At 43.1% G+C, this 20,808-nt stretch overlaps 1 protein-coding gene across 1 annotated transcript in view; it reads left to right on the top strand.

The window, feature by feature from the left end:
• Positions 1-20,808, top strand: part of PTGFRN (prostaglandin F2 receptor inhibitor) — a 77,993-nt gene that overhangs the window by 12,961 nt on the left and 44,224 nt on the right. The gene's annotated exons all lie outside the window — the stretch shown is intronic.

Genomic DNA, 20,808 nt, shown 5'->3' on the forward strand with positions numbered 1-20,808 from the left:
TGAATCCCAGAAAGCCTAGTGTCATACCTGGCTTATAAATAATTGGGGTAGGTACCTTTGTTCGCTCATCTAGGGAGGGCCACAGAGGTAGCAAGGTGGTATACACTGCCCAGTGGTACTCTCAGGCACCCCATGTTCCAGACCAAGTTAGCTCACACCACAGGCTGAAAGGTAGTTATCATGCAGCAGGATGTGAGTTTGGTCGTTAGAAAACAGCAGTGATGAGGCAAGCTCTGCTTTCTGTCCAGTATGTTCATTTAAGGCATTTGGGCCTCAAGACAAGGAAGTGTGACAACTGAGCATATAATCAAGTGTTGGTGACCCTTCTTGAGGTTTTCCCAAGTATCCCTCACTCCAGTCCTTAGAAATGACTGTAAGATAGATGCACACAACACCTTCTTTGGTTTACGTATCTGTCTTGGAGTTATTTCCAGTTATTTGATTCTTTGGATTTCAAGTAAAGCCTCATTTCCTCAGAGAAATGAGGACATGTTTGGATCCAAGAGTGCTGCCGCCTACAGCAGGGGCTGGCCTGTGCCAGCTTTTGGTGATGGGCTGTTACTCAGCCACCTTCCTTCAGAGCACAGCCATTGGTTTGTGATTTATTAGGATGAGGGTTTGTGTGTCTCACCCAACCGTAAGCAGCTCCAAAACAGGATCGTGTCTGTTTTTGCTTACCCCAGCATGTAGGAACTTGAATCTTTGAATAATTGAATTAATGTATGTGCTTAGAAACATGCCTGTAAGATGTATATAGTATATATATTTAAAATTGTGAACCTTAAATTATAAAGGGGGCAGAAGTTATCTATGTGTCCTTACTATCTTTCGTATGTGTGCTTATTTATCTTCTTTCATTTGGAAAGAATTACATGTGACTTCTCTTCTAAGACAGAGGTTTTTGTGGTAGAGTAGGAGAAAATGAAATCTATACATGAAAAAGAAGGGGTGACTAAAGTCTCCGTTCTTCCTCCTGTGTGGATTTTCTCGTTTTTTCCTTGGCAGCTTGGGTGGAAGACAGATGACTCATGAGTTCTCATTATTGTCTCTCCACTGCCTCCACCCCTTCCCTTTGCAGGGTTGATACAACCTGTTCCACCCCAGAATGGCATATGCTCCCTTCTTGGGCTTTGTCCTGGTTGGTCATAGTCTAGAGAAGCAGACTTCTTCAGTCCCAGTATATGCGTCAAGTGTCTTATGGCTGGGTTCATTCAAACCACGGACCGTCCGCTTGTCATCACTGTTCTAGGGAGCAGCCAACACTGAGCCACATCTGAGCAAAGGGGCAGTAGTACTGCCGCCTGTAGCATGGGCCTGGGCTCACTGCCTAGTTCATAACCACTATTTATTATCTGCCCCAGGTCGGGCATTACTCTGGATCTGGGAGCACCTGAAAACGTAGATCAACACAGTCCTTTGACTCCTCCAGCAACCAGTCTAAATGTGGAGGCATGACACACACACAGGAAGAGAGGTGGCATAGACGAAGTGTCATCCGAGGAGTGTTAAACAAAGGGGAAACAAACAACATTAGAGAAAAGGGAGAACATTCTGGGAGTACTTTAGGCAGAGGTGCTTTTGCAGAAAAGGTAAGCATGATCTTCTGTACCTGTTTATATCACTACCTATGTCTCATCTCTACCTGTGCATGTATTTTTTATTTTATTTTTTTTGAGACAGTCTCACTCTGTTGCCCAGGCTGGAGTGCAGTGGCATGATCTCAGCTCACTGCAACCTCTGCCTCCCAGGTTCAAGCAATTCTCTGCCTCAGCCTCCCGAGTAGCTGAGATTACAGGTGCCTGCCACCACGCCCGGCTAATTTTTGTATTTCTAGTAGAGATGGGGTTTCACCATCTTGGCCAGGCTGGTCTTGAACTCCTGACCTTGTGATCCACCTGCCTCAGCCTCCCAAAGGGCTGGGATGACAGACGTGAGCCACCACACCCGATCTGCATGTAGTTTTAAAGGCATTAGTGCCATGTCTGGATTGGGGACTTTTGTAAGGATCCAAAGCACCCAGATAGTTGGTTTTTACTAGCCCCAAAGAAGAGTATAAACAAAATCGATGTGGTGAGTTTTGAGGTTTAGAATCCTGAGTGTGTCCCTTCCCAGGGTGCTGAGAACAGGTCTCTTGATTGATGCTGTGTGTCACAGTTGCCCCAGCTACATGCTCTGTGCTTTCTGTAATGAGCCTGGTGAAGGGCTATTTTTGAAAATTCATTGATGAAGGACTGTTTCTGAAATTAATGAGATTATGTACTTTTTGTTAAGCCCCCCGGATGATGATCCGAAGATCAATTCTGGCCCTAACATTCCAGAAGCTCATTGAGATAGGAGTGATTACGGTCACTGCATCAGCAGGCATGCTGATGGGCTGGGGGTGTGGTGATGAGAAGCCCCTTCAGAGCCTCACAGGGAGGCTGACAGGCAGTCGGCTCCAGGTGATCTTGGTGGCAAGCAGACCCTCAGTGGGCATCTTCTAAGCTCTGCCTGAGCTGGGGGCTGAGGCGGGGAAGGATCAGGCAGGGAAGGATCAGGAAAGCCTTCAGCAAGCTGGACCCATTTGAGCTCATTAAGTCTTGATGATCAGTAGGTTTTTGCTGGCAGAGAAGGGGTGGGTAGTTTAGTTTAGACAGAGGGAAGAGCACAGAGAAAGCGATAAACCGGCTGGCGTGGTGGCTCACACCTGTAATCCCAGCACTTTGGGAAGCTGAGGCGGGCAGATCGCTTGAGGCCAGGAGTTCAAGACACCCTGGCCAACATGGTGAAACCCTGTCTTCATTAAAAATGCAACAATTAGCTGGGCATGGTGGCACATACCTGTACTCCTAACTACTCGGAGGGTGAGGCACGAGAATTGCTTGAACCCAGGAGGCAGCGGTTGCATTGGGCTGAGATCATGTCACTGCACTCCAGCGTGGGTAACAGAGAGAGACTCCCTCTCAAAAAAAACAAAAAACAAAGAAAAGATAAAACCATTCATAAGAGGATATTGGTTTTTAATAAATGAAGAAAACTTTTTGCAACTGTTGTGGAGGGTTGAGTTGTAGGGTCTTTTGGAGGGAAAGGATTGAGACTGGAGAGAAAGTCCTGAGTGTGAAGAGCCTTGTGTGTCACCTGAAGAAACTTAAGCCTAGCATCATAGATGAATTTGTCTGTTTTTTTCCTGATTCTGCCTTCCCTAAAAAGCTGGAGGTCCCTCCTTTCCTTTATTTACTTGATGTTTTAAAAGGTCCTCATCTTATTGGGGACTCATCTCCTTCCAACTTTTCTATAAGTCAACATACTGTTCCATCTTTATCGACTCTGACACTTGGCCAGGTGTTAGCTCATCAACGGTCCGTGATGATGTGTTCTGCACACAGTAGGCATGCAGCAAAAAAATACTGAATGAAGGAATGAAGTATCAGATTGTAGTTAAAGTGTTCCTTAAAGGATCTTTAAAAAGCCAGGGTCTTTTTAAATTTAATTCCCTGCAAGCCAAACTGTTAAATAACACTGTACTACTTACTAAGCCTCACCAGGGAAGCTTGGCATAGACCCCTCATCACCCATGGCTTCTGGCACTGTGTCTACAAATGAGAAGGGCAGGCTTAAAGTGTTTTTGGGGAGGAGGGATGGCTGAGGCAAAGGAGGAGCAGACAATGGATCTAGAGAACAGTCAAGGGGAGAGAGGACAGAGCTGCCTAAGGAAGGGAGTCACGTTGGTGGGGAGGTTCCCCAATTATCTCGGTTGCCTTTTATGCTCATATGCAAGTTTAAACATAATATGCATCTCTAATTCTCTTAAACTGGAGGCTAAAAGAAGGACCAGGTGTTCACACAGAACTTGGCAGATGATGTTGGCCAGTTTGAACGTGGAGAGGATTGAAAATGGCTGAGCAGGAAGGGATGCTGAGCGGTGCTTGGGCCTCTAGCAGCTGTTAATTTTGTAGAATGCGCTAAAATAAACCTTGTGGATAGATCTTGCCTCAGCCTTTTCTATCTCTGGTCCTTGGACAGAGAATTGTTTAAATCATTTCGTGTTATTGAGTTATTTTGGTTAATCATCAGTACAGATTGCCTCTAAGTGGTTTTTGCATCTTTTTTTATTATTGTTTGGTCACATAACTTCTTGGAACCTCAGTTTCCTTATTTAATACTCTCCAGGTTGAATATTAAATCATATGAACAGGATTTGCAAACTATAAAGCAATGCTATGCATGTAAGATGTCTTTTTTTTTTTTTTTTTTTTTGCCAATTACTGAGTCCTTAAGGGGAAATTGTCTACTCAATACTTGGTTTACTGTATTAGGATTACATTAGGGAAGCAGAACCCTTATAAATATTGTGGAATAACACATTTATTAGAGGAATTAGACCTTACACAATTATGGAAGGAGTTGGGGAAGTGAAGGCCTAAAAAGGAGAGTTAAAGTATCAGGGAAAAGTCACTAGTGAGCTGTCTTGAAGCACTGGCAGGTGGACAAGTTGAAGCGTGAAGAGGAATCTGGAAGCCAGGCAGAATGGGCTGGTTTAGGGTTCTGAAGAAGGGTAATCACTTAGCTCCGAGATTGCAGCCAAGCATCTAGTGGTCTTGGGGTCATGTTGGTCCAAAAGAATAGCATTTGGGAAGAAAACAGGAGCAGAAAGAGCAAGGACAAACAGGTGCCCACTAGCACCTTCACATCTGTCCCACACTGCCTTTAACCACGAGCCATATACCAAAGTATAATGGCTTCCGCTTGACTTCCACCTCCCAAATCTCACATGAAGTTCTGTTTTGTCCAACCCTAACCCGGAACTACACAGATAAGAGGATTCTGGGATATGTAGTTCCAGCTTAGCCAGGTGACAAAACCTCACAGTTTCATAATGTAGAATTAAAGGTTTGACATGGTTCTGGCCTCCCAGGATCTCTCAAAGGCCACAAAACTGGAAGCAACGTCATAGTTAGGTGATCTAGTGCTTCACTAGTAAGAAGGAATTCAGTTAGTTAATGATCCAGTCTTGAAGAAGTACCCTACATTTTTGTTCCTCACTTGTTGGTGGCACTGCATGTCTTTCTGCCTTGCTTACCATTCTTTTTTTTTTTTTTTTTTTTTGAGACAGAGTCTCGCCCTGTTCCCTGTTGCCCAGGCTGGAGTGAGTGGTGACATCATGACTCACTGCAACCTTTGCTTCCCAGGCTCAAGCCATCTTCCTGCCTCAGCCTTCCAAATAGCTAGGACCATAGGCACATGACACCACGCCCAGCTAATTAAACATTTTTTTTTTTTGTAGAGACGAGATCTGACTATGTTGCCCAGGCTGGTCTCGCACTACTGGCTTCAAGCCATCTTCCCACCTCAGCCTTCCAGAGTGCTGGGATTACAGGTGTAATGCAGGAAGGTAATGGTTGTCTTGGCAGCAAAAACTAAGAAAAGTTGCATTGACTGTGAAGAGTGTGTCAGTACTGATGAAATGCAAAGTCTTTGTCGCCTCCTTTCTAATCTTGTTTGATTTGGAGAACATGTGTATGAAGCCTGAAAGAAGATTTCCAGATATAAATGGCAGGATAGATAACATTAGAGCCAGAACTGTCATGTAAATGTTAATTGAAAACAAGATTTAAGTCTCTGGACCACCCTTGTTACCCCCGTGACCTGTTGGTCACACTGCCCCTTCCTCGTGTTTCTGTAGCCAGGCACAGGCTAACAAGGACTCAGAGAGTGCCTGCTATGATAACTTTAGCCCCTGGAAGAAATAACAGACATTGTGAGATTTAATGGCCCCACCTGGGCCTTGTCATCACTTAGTATTCTTTCACCTTTTGGATTGTCAACTCTGATATTTCCCTCTGTGACCACAACCTCCTGCTTTACTCCTTTCAGATTCCCTCCTATGTGTTGAACCTATTCTTCATCCTAATTGTGAGTCCCTGATCTTGAACATTCCTCCTTTTCAGTCCACCAGGCCATTCTCACTTTACTTGGCTCCTAATGCAGGGCAGACTCTGGTGGTCAGCATTTCAGCAGTGAGCTTGTTAACAACCTGGGGCCCTCTGTCATATTTCCTTGCCAGACCTCACATTGTATTATATTTCAGTAATTCACACCAATCGTAGTTTGTAAGCCTGAGCTATTTATGATCTTGCTGGGGAAAATCTCAAAGCCTGCCCATTTGAGATTCCAGCAAAGTCCTGGCATCTTTACCACAGCTCACCTCTCCTTTGTGTTCCTTTTGTGATGGTTTCCTATTATATTTCTTCTGATGCTTATTCTAAACCTTTGTCAGGATCCTTAGCATCTGAACTCCTTTCTGCTATTTTACTGAGACAATAGAGACCTAGCAAAGAAACCTCAAGCTTTTGCCTCAAAACTTTTAAATAGTTTTACTCATCCTTTTCTCCATCTAACCTGAAAAAAAATAAGGGCTCTATCTTTGGCTCTTTTTCCTCTCTATGGTATTCTTTCCCTAAGTGACCCCCGGCAACCTGTGGCTTTAAATACTCTGTGTGTGCTGATGACTGTCTAGTGAGTATTTCCAGCTTGGACCTCCCCACTGAGCTCCAGACTTAAACATCCAGCTGCCTACTCCACTGCACTTCTACTTGGTGTCTGATAGGGACCTCACATTTAAAACGACCAGAGGACAACTCTTGCTTTCCTTGGTACAGATTTGCTTCCTTCTAATTACTTGGCTGTCTCAGTAAATGGCATCACCCTGCAGGCCAGATGCTCAAGCCAGAAGCCTGGATCATTCTTGATTGCTCTCTTCTTCATTCCCCACATTCAAAAAGTCAGTTTGTCATTTCATTTATATACAAGTTAAGTCCTGAATCTGACCGACTACTCCTGAGAGTCACCACCACTGTCAACCAAGGCCGGTGTTCATCAGCTTTTGCTTGGTCTACGGAAACTTCCCCCATACTGGTGTCCTTGCTTCCAAATTGGCCCCATATAATCTATCTTTCCCACAGCAGCCAGACTGAAATTTCTACAAAGAGAGCAGGCTCTCTCATTTTCTCATTTATGTGCTTCCCATTTCAACCAGAATCCAGGGCCCCTGCCCCCTCTTTCATTGTAATAGGTCACAGTGATCTTTTTTTCTGTACTTTAAACACCCAAGCTTGCTCCGTCACGGTACTTTTATATTTGCTGTTCTGTGTCTGGAGCAGTTTTGCCCCAGAGCTTCAATCACTGTCTCTTTTTCATTCTGGTCTAAACTCAGACATGACCCTGTCAGAGAGGCCTTTCCTGACCACACCTCATATTGTCATATTTTAACTGAATAGCATTTGCCAGCGGGTCTACTTCATCACTTTATCACTGTCTCTTTCCTTGAACATAGTTTTCTTGCTGGCAGGGACTGGTGGCCATGTGTCCCCAGTGCCTAGAAGGTGCTTTGGGGGACTGACTGGCTGACTTTGCAGGAGGAACCCCCTGCTTGCTGCTTCAGTGCCTTTTTCATGGTTGTGCCTTCTCTTCCCTACATCTCTGTTCCTTCTCTCCTGGCTCTTACTTTCCAGATCCCATACCCGTCATCGAAAATGCACTTTCCTGGAGGTTGCCAGTGATTACTTAGCCATCAGTTCATTTCTGTTTTCTCAACACCCACCTTCCTTGACTTTTCTGCATGTTTGACATTGTTGTTCATTTTTTTCGAACAAAGGCATACAGTAGGAGCCTGCTGTAGATATTGAGCAGGATGCAGATATGGGTAGGAAACAACTCCTGCTTTAAAGGAGCTTGCAGTCTGCCAGGAGCAAGTAGATGAGTCTGTCCATAAAAAAACAGTAAGTGTTACTGTAAACCCTTTCTTGAAATTCCTGCATCCCTTGGCTGCTAGGGCATAAGCCTTTCCTGGTTTTCTTCCTAATTGGCTACTATTTCTTTTTTCTGTACTGACTCTTTTTCTTCTGCTCGTGCCTTAAACATAGGACTTTGCTGTGGTTTTGTCCCATTCCCTCTTTTTTGTACAGTAAACTGTCTCCTGGTGGCCTCATTGGCTCCCACATCTTCACTGCTGGGCAGATTTCCTCTTTACCGCTCCCTCCATGCATGTGACTCCACACTGATGTTAGGCTCAAATATCTTCTAGGGGTTTCCATTCCAACTGCCTCGTGGACATTTCTACTGGTCAGAATCTTACTGTAAGAAAATAGGCCAGGCGCAGTGGCTCACACCTGTAATCCCAGCACTTTGGGAGGCCGAGGCAGGCGGATCATCAGGTCAGGAGATCGAGACCATCCTGGCTAACACGGTGAAAACCCGTCTCTACTAAAAATACAAAAAATTAGCCAGGCGTGGTGGCAGGCGCCTGTGGTCCCAGCTACTAGGGAGGCTAAGAGAGGAGAATGGTGTGAACCTGGGAGGCGGAGCTTGCAGTGATCTGAGATCGCGCCACTGCACTCCAGCCTGGGCAACACAGCAAGACTCCATCTCAAAATAAATAAATAAATAAATAAAAAATAAATAGAAAATAGATTTCACCAGTGATTAGCTTCCCTTTGGCTTCTCTCTCCCATCACAGGTCTGCTAGCTGTCCATTCCTCTGTTGTGGCTCTCAGGGCTGCTGCCTTTTGATTCCCGTCATTGCCCTTGTTTTCATTCTTACTACCTCTCCCCGCCATTGGTAGAGGGCCCCTGAATGATCTCTGGGCCTCCACGTCTCCTCTCCAGTCTGTTCTTGATACACTGTTTTAGTCACCCTATCTTTACCACTACCTGCCTGTGTCCCCTTGTGGCCCCTTTAGGTCTTTGTTTATGCTATACCCCTTATCTCTGGTCACTTTCCTCCTTCATGTCTTCTGTTCAACCTCCCCCTCATCCAACCATTTTTCAAAGGCTCAATTCGAATATTGACACTGCATGAAGCTTTTTATGAATCCCTTTGGATGGAAATGTCCTCATTCTCTTTTGACCCCTGAGACACCTGTTAGTGCCTCTCTTTGATTATTTATATCCTTCCTTATACAGGTTGAGCATCCTTAATCCAAAAATCCAAAATTGGAAATGCTCCAGAATCTGAAACTTTTTGAGCACTGATACGTTGTTCAGAGGTTGTGCTCAGAGGAAATGCTTGTCAGAGCACTTCGGATTTTGGATTTTCAGATTGGGAATCCTTAACTGATAATAATGCAAATATTTGAAAATCTGAAATCCCAAACACTTCTGGTCCCAAACATTTTGAATAAAGGATATACAGCCTGTATGACGGTTTCCACTGTTACACACCTCCTGACTCTCGGCATACCATACATGCCTTCAAAGAAGATCCACAAGCTGACTAACCTTTCACTCTCACTTATCATCTAGGACAGGGACTTCTTGCTCAATAGCTGTGTGTTGAATGAGTTATCTTATCTTACATTTGTCTGGTGTATCTCAGTGAGGTCTTAGCTGAACTTTTTTTTTTTTTTTAAATGATTATAAGCACTGTTCTGGTAGAACCTTGTTTGCTTCTGGATGGGGTTTTGAAGTTCTGCCATATGTGACTTTATTACACATGCTCTGCTGGCTATAGCTTGTTTAATGTGCCTTGCTGCATTTTTATTACTTAGGGACTGTCTAGATGAAAGTTGGCATGATCTTTTCCTGCCACACCTCTCAGTGGCAGACTTGAGGAGACAAAGGTTTTTCATTTGTTGAGTCAGCTACTCCAATAAAGGCACTATAAGGTTTTATAAGTTTGACTTTCTGTGCATTCATTTCTAGCTCACATGTGGGCTGGGAACTCCATGTGGAAATCCGTAGGCCCTGAGTCTCTGCTAAAAGCCTTTTAAGGACTCAGGAAGTGGGAATTAGGCACCCATTTACAAGGCATGCTGAAAACCATAACCTCGTTAGTTTCAGCATTTCAACTCGCTTGTACCACTGGATTCAGTAACTGCTGATGCTTATCTTACAAATGGTTCAGATTGGAAAGTCAGATTGTTTGCTTTTAGGCAGCTCAGTGAAATGATAAAATTTGAGCAGTAATAGAAACAATTGCAAGAATTTTTAGCAAATATGCTGTACTCTGCAGGTCTTGATTTAAAATAATGTTGATGATAACATGATAAATAAAATCCATTTCCCATGGATATCAGGAGGAAGTGGAAAAGTGTAGATAAATGAAGTGTAGTCTTCATTGCCTTGTCTTTCTTAATGATTCCTCATGGTTGCCAGTAGCACTTACTGAAATAAACATTGCAGGAGTAGTTGTTTACCTTGAAGAACTTGCCTTTTTCTACCTGTCCATATCTATTCCACCTGATAGAAGAAAGTCAAAGGCATTTAATTACTTTCCTGAGTATTCCAGAGATAGGGAAATGGTAATCTGGAAACAACTCCTGGTTGTTAATTTTCTACTGCTGAGAAGTCAGAGCAGAGGGCTTCTAAAAGTCCCTCCTGTATGTATGATTTTGGAATAAAGTTCTCTGCACCATTTTTGAGTATAAATATGTGTGATGTTAAAGTTGGTATCGCTTAAAATAACAAAAGGTAGTACATCAGAAAAATTTTTGAAGAAATTTTTAATCCAATTTCTCTTATTTCTCTCATCTATCTACTTCATATTGAAAGTACATAATATTTCTTCTTTCAGTGACTGATTTCTGTGTTACTTTGCTGCCTATCTTGGTTCCATTGCCCATGGAGAATATGAAATATAGGGAATTTTAAGCTGTTTCTTCTTGCTACTCAGATTAAAGACAAAAATCGAAAGAGAGTGATAATATATAATGCAGCTGAAGGCAAACCAAATTCAACCTATCTTTGGCTTATGCTGCACTATCAAGTTTGGGTTTGAGTCCCTCACGTTATAGCTGTTATGACCTTCAGGAGGTAATTCAACTTCTTTGATTCTCAATTTCCTCATATCTATGATAGGGGTGGTAATAGCTACCTTGCAGTTGTCTTCTGTGGATTAAGACAATTTGTGGATAGTGCCTGGCTCAGTCAGTGAGTGCATGTCATGTAAGAAACACACAGTACATTATTATTTTTCCTCTTACTCGATCCTAATATTGTTGTGGAGAGAGACTAGGAGACTTGATAGTAAGTCAAACTGAATACATCATGAAATAAATACTTTGAGAAATGCTTATATGATTGTAGCTGCAACTATGGGGTCTTTGATTAATCAAGTATTTTTTATTCTGCCCTCCCCCACCAATTAGCTTGTTATTCAGTCTTTCATTTTTGTGGTTACTCTAGAGATTAGAATATGCATCAGTGACCTGTTAGTGTCTACTCGTGATCCTTTTAATGCTTCCAGGATAATGAAAGACAACATTTAAGTTCCAGTGTATTCCACCCCCCCTCACTTTTTCTGCTATTGATGTCATATGTTTTAATTATGTATATATTTTGAATTCCAGAAGACATTACTAATATTGTATTTATAGTCAATATTCAGTAGGTTTAGCCACATAGTTATTCTTTCTGTTGCTCATTTTGCCTTCTCACATTTCCGTGATTTCAAGTGGGATTATGTTCCTTCTATTTGAAGAACTCCCTTTAGTATTTCTTTTTGGTGCAATTAATTCTTTTTCCCTTGTTGAGAATTGGTTGAAAGCATGTTTATGTTGCCTTCCTATTTGAGGATTTTTTTTCTCTGTACAGAATCCTAGGTTAGCAGTTACTTCCTTTCATCACTTTAAAAATGCCTTTCTATGGTCTTCTCATGAGCATCATTTCTATTGAAAGTTAGCCATCAGTTGTACTCCTGTTCCTTTCTTTGCCTTTCAGCAGTTTTGCTATGATTTACTGAGGTGTGGTTTTCTTTGTATTTATTCTGTTTATGATACATACCTTATCTTGAATCTGTGGCATGATGTCTTTTGTTAGTTTAATAAAAATCTTAGCCATTAGCTCTTCAAAAATTATGCCTAATTCTACTACAGTCTCTCCCTGTCCTTCTGGACCTCTGTGACACATGTGTTTGGCCTTTTTACCGTGTCTCATAAATTCTTGCTGGCTTTTTTTCGTTCTTTTTTATACCCTGGGCTTCAGTTTGGATAACTTTTACTGACTTTTGTTTTATTTTGTTTTCTTTTTGTGATTGTTTTGTTTTTCTGAGACAGGGTCTCACTCTGTTGCCCAGGCGGGAGTGCAGTGGCACAGTCATGGCTCACTGCAGCCTCTGTCTCCTGGACTCAAGCAGTCCTCCCACCTCAGCCTCCTGAGTAGCTGGAACTACAGATGTGTGCCACCACACCTGGCTAATTTTTTTTTTTTTTTTGATAGAGACAAGGTCTCACTATGTTGCCCAGGCTGGTCTTGAACCCCTGGGCTCAAGCAGTCCTCCTGTCTCAACCTCCCAGTGTTCTGGGATTATAGGTAAGAACAACTGTGCCTGGCTGCTGACTTCTTTTGTGCTGCATCTAATCTGCTGCCAAACCTGTTTATTGACCTCTTAATTTCAGATACTGTATTTTTTTTTTTTTTTAGTTCTAAAATATCAGTTTGATTGTTCTAATATATTTCAGTTTGGGTGAAATCCTGTTTTCTATTTCTTTAGTAAATTAATTATAGTTAGTTTACAATCTATGTCTGATAAAACCAATATCTGGATCCCTGCAGGTCTGTTTCTATTGTCTATTTTTTCTCTTTTGTTTTTACTCATTTGGTTCTGTCATCTGGAATACCTGGTAAGTTTTGATTGAACACTGAAAAATTGTAGTGGCTCTATATGATGTTATCTTCTATCTGAGAAGATTTACTTTTTTCCTAACAGGCCTGTAGAGTAAGAGAAGCTCATCTTTATCCAGTGAGGAACTGAGATGCTTTGAGACTGTCTTTCCGTCTTGGTGAGAGCTAGTTGCTTTTTCTGCTTTGCTCTTATTCCAAGAGCATAGCCCTTCCAGGGTTGTAACTGAAAATCTGAGTGTTTACCACCTTCCTTTGTGGACTCAGAATTCTAGTTTTTGTTTCCCCATATTGTGAGATGGTCAAAAATTTTACTTAAGCTTTTAGCCCCCTAGTGTTTATTTTCTGCTTAGCTTCTCAGCCACTTGCCACCTCCCCATACCCTTCAATGTATCTTTCATAATGTCAGTTACCTTGTGGGGAAAGCAATGTAGTATGTCAAGCTCACTTCTCTGCTGTTGCCGTTTTTTTTCCTAGGATCTTGCTCCTCAAACTCTGACCTTCTTAGTATCCCTGAACTCCAGTTGTCTTCTTGGCCCCACAAGGTGCTGGAAGCTCTGAGTTACTAACTTCTGCTTGGTTTCTAGCCTGCACCACTTAAAAATAGCAAATATCTGAAGAGAAAGGCAGTGGGTATTGTTGAGTCCACCTCACTATCTTTCTGTGATCTTGGACCCTTGAGCCTGGCTGCCTTGATTGTTCACCACTGCATTCAGTTAGCTTTTATCTGTCTTTTATGGTTTCTGTAGTGGGAGTGAGGGTAGGGGCGGGGGGTGCGGAGTGATCTGATATTAGCTACTCTATCATAGCAAAAGGCAAAAATCTAAAAGTAGAAATCTCAAGTATTGGTCTTTTGAAATTTAAACTCTGCTTACCACCCCCAAATATTTGAGTCAACTTCCAATGAAATACACATACATAGACGGAAACACTGCACAAAGCTGATAATCAAAGTGCCCTTATTTTGTCTTGGGTATCAAAGGTACTCTGAGGCTGTGGTAACTGCCCCGAGAGGTAAGAGAAACCTGTGTAGTTCTTGTTTTTTGGGAAATAATGTACAATGGTCCATCAACAGGTATTTTTTTTTCTGGTATTAAATTTTAATGGAATTTTATTATGTGGATTTTTATGTCATTGAACCACCCAGTAGTGTCCTCAATAGGACTTTTAAGACTGACAAATGTTTTTCCTATGAAGGTTTCTTATATTGACTCCTGAAAACAAACGAAGCCATAATTCAAGATTGTTACTTAGTAACGATGTTTTTATGGGGATCTAAACTAATACAGTTCAGGTAAAGAAGTGTTGGGACTTTCAGTTTGAACACTGGTAGAACTTGGAGAAATAGAGAAAAATTTTCTTTTCCTCTTTTTCCCTCAGTTATCAACTGTTACAAAAGGTTTTGACAAAAATTGGCAACATGTGGCTATGTAGATATTCTTTTTGATTTGAAAAGAGCCATATGCTCTATTTTTTCCAAGTTATATTTATTTTTAAATACCATTAGCTGTTATTTAACAATATTACAAGAAATCTGTGCTAAATACCAGATTGCTTGGTGGCAATTTGAAATTCCGTTACCAAAATTTAAAATCTTGATTTGCATGGATGAGGGGGGCATCCTCGTTCTATATGTAAGACATTGCTCAGGTTTATATCTTTTCAGATTAGAATTTGATCTTTCAAGCATCTGTTCATATCTGCTTTACTTTTCCCAGTGGCGCTATCATATAGCCGATGTTGAAGGTACCTTTGCAGGTTGAGTTGGAACATGAAGGAAGGAATACCTAATTGATCCTAGGGGAGTTGGGGAAGGCTTCACAGAGGAGGTGGTGCTGCAGCTGCCTCTTGCGAGAGGGTGAAGAGATTGATGAGAGGGTATTCCAGGTGATGGAGGCATGAAAGCAGAGGCCATGAAGCACTAGAGAGCATGGCATTTCCAGAAAGTGAAGAGATGTTTGTTTTGTGGGATAGAAGCATCAGAGAGTGGGAGAACAGTTGGAGATGAAGCTAAAGTAGTAGCCATGAGCCAGATCATGAATGGTCTTGTATGTCTTTTATTCATTCATTCATTAAACAAATATTTATTGAACAACTACTATTTTACCAGGTCCTGTTCTAGGCACTGCCATTCAGCAATGGACAGAACAAAAATCACTACTCATATAGAACTTACATTCTACTGGGGGAAAAAAAATAATAGTAAAAACATAAATGTTCATAAAGTATTTTAGTAATAATGGATAAGGAGAAAATTTGGCAGGAGCAAGAATGGGGATGTGCCACTTTAGGGTGGTCAGGAAAGGCCACATTAAGAGGGGACATTAGAATACAGATCTGAAGCTGGTGAAGGAACCAGTGGGATGAATGTCTGAGAGTGTCCTGGACTGAGGAAATGTGCAAGGGCCCTGAGGTTGCAGTGGGTGAAACCTTGGGAGCAGAGCATGGCTGAAGTATAGTGGAGGAAGAGGAATAGGAGATCCAAGAAACAAAAAAGGCCAGGTCCTGTAAGGATTGCCTCCGTAAGGATTTCAGCTTTCATCTGAATGAGATGGGAAGGGATTGGAGACCTCTGACCAGAGTAAGATATAACCCAACTTCAATTTTTCAAAGATCACTTAGCTGTGTTGAGAGTAGAGAACAAGAATGGAAGCCAGGAGACCAGTAAGGGACATTGCAGTAATGCAGATGAGAGGGGTGCTGGCCTGGGCCGGGGTGACAGTGATGGGGGAGGCTAATGGGTTGATTTTGTCCTATAGGTGATAAGGAGCCATTAGAGACTTTTGATTAGTGAAGTGACATTGAATTTGTATGTGGAAAATATGATTTTGGCAGCCCTGTGGAAGGATTAGAGAGTCCAGACAAGGAGATGAATCAGTTTCTAAAGCTCTCATCACTAAGGATAAAGATAGAGACCTTACAAGGATGCAGTCTCATGCTTGTGGATAGGTTGTCTACCCTGGCCAGCTTCTTGACAAGGGATAGGAATGGAAAAGATGAGCACATTAGGAAATTCCTCTGTAAACCTAGCCGAGGAAGCAAGGTGAATGATTATGATCAGGTTTATCTTAGAGGTGGCCTGCCCAGCACATAACTGCAGCCCCTTGCCACAGGCCAGGGATCGTGAGTGTTGTAAGTGCATTTCCTCATTTAATCCTTACCACAGCCCTCAGGGAGTGTGGTGACCATGGTCTCCATTTCACACATGAGGAAACTGAGGCACAAGAGGGTTAAGCACAAGGCTGTTTTGCCTCTAAAGAGTCTCCACCATGATGCTTTCTTCTAGAAGATCTCCTTGGGAGATTCAGAATTGTCTGGTTGTCTCAAGAATTAAATGTAAAAAAGTGATCACCTCATTTCTTTGTGAACTGTGGTAATGATGGCTTCAGAGAATTAGTCACTGCTGGGTAGTGATACATTATTTCAGTGTTCTTTCAGTTGCCAGTGACAGAAATTATCTTTACTTTAAGAAACGTAAGTAGGCTGGGCTTGGTGACTATAATGTTATAATCCCAGCACTCTGAGAGGCCAAGGTGTATTAGTCCGTTTTCATGCTGCTGATAAAGACATACCCAAGACTGGGCAATTTACAAAAGAAAGAGGTTTAATGGACTTACAGTTCTACGTGGCTGGGGAAGCCTCACAATCATGGTGCAAGGCAAGGAGGAGCAAGTGACATCTTACGTGGATGGTGGCAGACAAAGAGAGGAACACTTGTGCAGGGAAACTCCCCTTTTTATAACCATCAGATCTCATGAGACGTACTCATTATCATGAGAACAGCACGGGAAAGACCTGCCCTCATGATTCAGTTACCTCCTGCTGGGTCCCTCCCGCAACGTGGGAATTCAAGATGAGATTTGGGTGGGGACACAGCCAAATCATATCATTCTGCCCCGGCCCCTCCCAAATCTCATGTCCTCACATTTCAAAACCAATCATGCCTTCCCAACAGTCCCCCAAAGTCTTAACTCATTTCAGCATTAACTCACAAGTCCACAGTTCAAAGTCTCATTTGAGACAAGGCAAGTCCCTTCTGCCTATGGGCCTGTAAAATCAAATGCAGGTTAGTTACTTCCTAGATACAATGTGGGTACAGGCATTCAGTGAATACAGCTATTCCAAATGGGAGAATTTGGCTAAAACAAAGGGGCTGTAGGCCCCATGCAACTCTAAAATCCAGCAGGGCAGTCAAATCTTAAAGCTCCAGAATGAACTCCATTGACTCCATGTCTCACATCCAGGTGACGCTAATGCAAGAGGTGGGTTCCCATGGTCTTGGGCAGCTCTGCCCCTGAGGCTTTGCAGGGTACTGCCTCCCTCTCGGCTGCTTTCACAGGCTGGCATTGAGTGTCAGTGCCTTTTCCAGGTGAACGGTACAAGCTGTTGGTGGATCTACCGTTCTGGGGTCTGGAGGATGGTGGCCCTCTTCTCACAGCTCCACTAGGCCATGCCCCAGTAGGGACTCTGTGTGGGGATCCTGGCCCCACATTTCCTTTTCCGCACTGCCCTAGCAGAGGTTCTCCATGAGAGCCCCGCCCCTGCAGCAAACTTATGCCTTTCATCCACGTGTTTCCATACATCTGAAATTGAGGAGGAGTTTCCGAAACCCTAATTCTTGACTTCTGTGCACTCACAGGCTTGACACCACGTGGAAGCTGCCAAGGCTTGGGGCTTGCACCCTCTGAAGCCGTGGCCCAAGCTCTGCATTGGCCCCTTTCAGCCATGGCTGGAGCAGCATCAAGTCCCTAGGCTGCACACAGCACAGGGACCGGGTCCGGCCCATGAAACCACTTTTTCTACTCTGGTTTGTAATGGGAGGGGCTGCCATGAAGACTTCTGACATGCCCTGGAGACATTTTCCCCATTGTCTGGGGGATTAACATTAGGCTGCTCATTACTTATTGCAGATTTCTACAGCTGGCTTGAATTTCTTCTCAGAAAATGGATTTTTCTTTTCTATTACATTGTCAGGCAAATTTTCCAAACTTTTATGCTCTGCTTCCCTTATAAAACTGAATGCCTTTAATAGCACCCAAGCCACCTCTTGAATGCTTTGCTGCTTAGAAATTTCTTCCACCAGATACCCTAAATCATCTCTCTCAAGTTCAAAGTCCCACAGGTCTCTAGGGCAGGGGCAAAATGCTGCCATTCTCTTTGCTAAAACATAACGAGAGTCACCTTTGCTCCATTTCCCAACAAGTTCCTAATCTCCATCTGCGACCACCTCACCTGGGACCTTATTGTCCATATCGTTATCAGGCTTTTGGTCAAAGCTGTTCAACAAGTCTCTAGGAAGTTCCAAACTTTCCCACATTTTCTTGTCTTCTTCCGAGCCCTCCAAACTGTTCTAACCTCTGCCTGTTATCCAGTTCCAAAATTGCTTCCACATTTTTGGGTATCTTTTCAGCAACACTCCACTCTACTGGTGCCAATTTACTGTATCAGTCCATTTTCATTGCTTCTGTTAAAGACATACTCAAGACTGGGCAATTTACAAAAGAAAGGTTTAATTGGACTTACAGTCCACATGGCTGGGGAAGCCTCACAATCATGGCGGAAGGCAAGGAGGAGCAAGTCCCACCTTACGTGGATGGCGGCAGGCAAAGAGAAAAGGGCTTGTGTAGGGAAACTCCCCTTTTTATAACCATCAGATCTCGTGAGACTTATTCATTATCATGAGAACAGCACGAAAAAGACCTGCCCCCATGATTCAGTTACCTCCCACTGGGTCCCTCCCACAACACATGGGAATTCAAGACGAGATTTGGGTGGGGACATAGCCAAACTATATCACAAGGCCAAGATTTTGAGACCAACCTAGCAAGACCCCATCTCTACAAAAAATTTTTAAAGACTAGCTGGGCATGGTGTTATGGCGCCTTTAGTCCCAGCTGCCCAAGAGGCTGAGGTAGGAAGATCGTTTGAGTCCAGGAGTTGAGTGAGCTACAGTTGTGCCACTACACTCCAGCCTGGGTGACAGAGTGGGACTCTGTTTCAAAACAAACAAAAATTTTAGAAAACAAACATAAGTGGGGATGAATGGAATTGCAATAAACTAAAATGTCCAGGGAAAGGGGTGTGGGGTTGTGTGTATGTGTGGGTGTACATTCTTGCACAAGAGAGTGCGTGTTCGATTGCGTTGGGAATGGTATAGAAGGCATGACTGGATCCAACAGCTCAGATGCTGCCATTCGGCAGTGACTGGGGTGGCTTTCTGACCTCTGTCGTTCAGGTGCTGGGTCCTGGGCCTGGGTCTCTTCTCCTATGGATGACTTCTCCTCATGGTCAGGAGACCCACCTATGTGCAGTTTAGAGTACATCATCTTTATATTACCTTGATTCCACTGGAAGCTAAAGCCTCTAAGAAGCTTCAGCAAAAAAGAGCCAGGAGAATTCTGATTTACCTGGTTTTAGCCCCAGTGCCCATATGTGGGACTGGGGGTACCGTCAGCCTCATCTAAGACAGTTAAAGCTGGGCAGCCACTGCGGGTCTGCCTCATGGTTGCCAGAATTAACAGGTGTGAGGTCAGGGTGTCATCCTGAGCCACTGAGTTGCCTTAGAAGTAGCATGGGCTAGGTGGGCTGGCTCATGCCTATAATCTCAGCACCGTGGGAGGCCAAGGTTGGAGGATTGCTTGAACCTGGGAGTTTGAGACCAGCCTGGGCGAAATAGCGAGACCCCATCTCTACGAAAAAGTGGAAAAATAGCTGGGTGTGGTGGTGTGCACCTGTGGTCCCAGCTACTCATGAGGCTGAGGTGGGAGGATCGCATTAGCTCAGAAGGTTGAGGCTGCAGGGAGCTGTGATCATGCCACTGCACTCCAGCCTGGGCAAAAAAAAAAAAAAAAAAAAAAGGAAGGAAGGAAGAAGGGAAGAGAAAGGAAGGGAGTAAAACAAGGGGGAAAGAAAGAAAGAAGGGAAGAAAAGGAAGGAAGGAAAGATAGATGGAAGGAAAGAAAGAAGTATCACATTCCAGCACTACTCCTCAACAGTATGTGGGGTTGGTTCAACCATTCTCTGCAGAAAGATATGTGACCCATAGTTCTTCTAAGTTACCAGCACCCATAACTTTATTTTATTTTTAGGGAGAGTAATGTGATTTAGGGTTCAGCAACTTTTCTTTGAGCTGGAGTTCAGTCTGGACCTGCCCCCCAGATGGGCTGGGAGGGGAAGGCAGTCAGTTAGCCCCTTCTCAGAACGCACACTCTTCCCCATCACCTTTTTTCTTACATGGATACTTCCTGTTTCGCTTCTCAAAGTAAATAATAATAGGTGAAGAAAACAAGATAGCTTTAACACGGTGATCTTTTTTTTTTAACCTTGACTCAAATTAAGGTATAAGGTTTTCATCATCTTCTGGTACACACATACTTTTGTTAACTTAACAAAATGTAATGAAACAATATTTATCTCTTACTAAATGCAATGTACTAATATTTAGTATTTTCTATTTGGTTTAATTTTGTCTTTAAAAACATGCACATGCTGGTCACGACTACTATAAATTCATTTCACAAGCCACTAAAGGGTGGCAACCCAGAATTTGAAAACATGAATTAAACCCGTGAAAAAACAGTAGTAGATTAGTTTGCTAGAGCTGCCGCAACAAAGTACCAAGAACCAGGTTGCTTAAACAGACATTTATTGCCTCACAATGCCGGAGGCCAGAAGTCTAAGATCAAGGTGTCGGGAGCGGTTCCTGCAGAGGGCTGACAGGGAGAATCTGTTCCATGCTTCTCCCTTAGCTTCTGGTGGCTTGCTGGCAATTTGTGGCGGTCCTTGGCTTGTAGCCATATCTGCTTAATCTCTGCCTTATCTTCATGTGGCTTTCTCCCTGTGGGCATGTGTGTGTCCAAATTACCCACTTTTTAAGGATACAGTCATATTGGATTAGGGGCTCACTCTATTCCAGTATGACCTCATCACAACTAATTCTATCTGTGACAACCCTGCTGCCAAATATGGTCGCATTCTGGGGTACTGGGGGCTAGAAGTTTCACATAGGAATTTTGGATGGGGACACAGTTCAACCTATAAAAAATGATAAACATACAATATTAATAAAAGGTTCCCGTTTCCTGGAGCCCTTATTACATGGCAGACTCTCACCTAGACATTTTATTTCATTAACTCAGTGAAGCCTTCTTGTCCCAATTCATAGTGGCAGAAGTCAAAGGTAAGAGAGGTCTCAGATTGAAACTTAGGTCTCCT

Source organism: Mandrillus leucophaeus, unplaced genomic scaffold (assembly GCF_000951045.1).
Source record: "Mandrillus leucophaeus isolate KB7577 unplaced genomic scaffold, Mleu.le_1.0 Scaffold64, whole genome shotgun sequence".
Lineage (NCBI taxonomy): Eukaryota > Metazoa > Chordata > Mammalia > Primates > Cercopithecidae > Mandrillus > Mandrillus leucophaeus.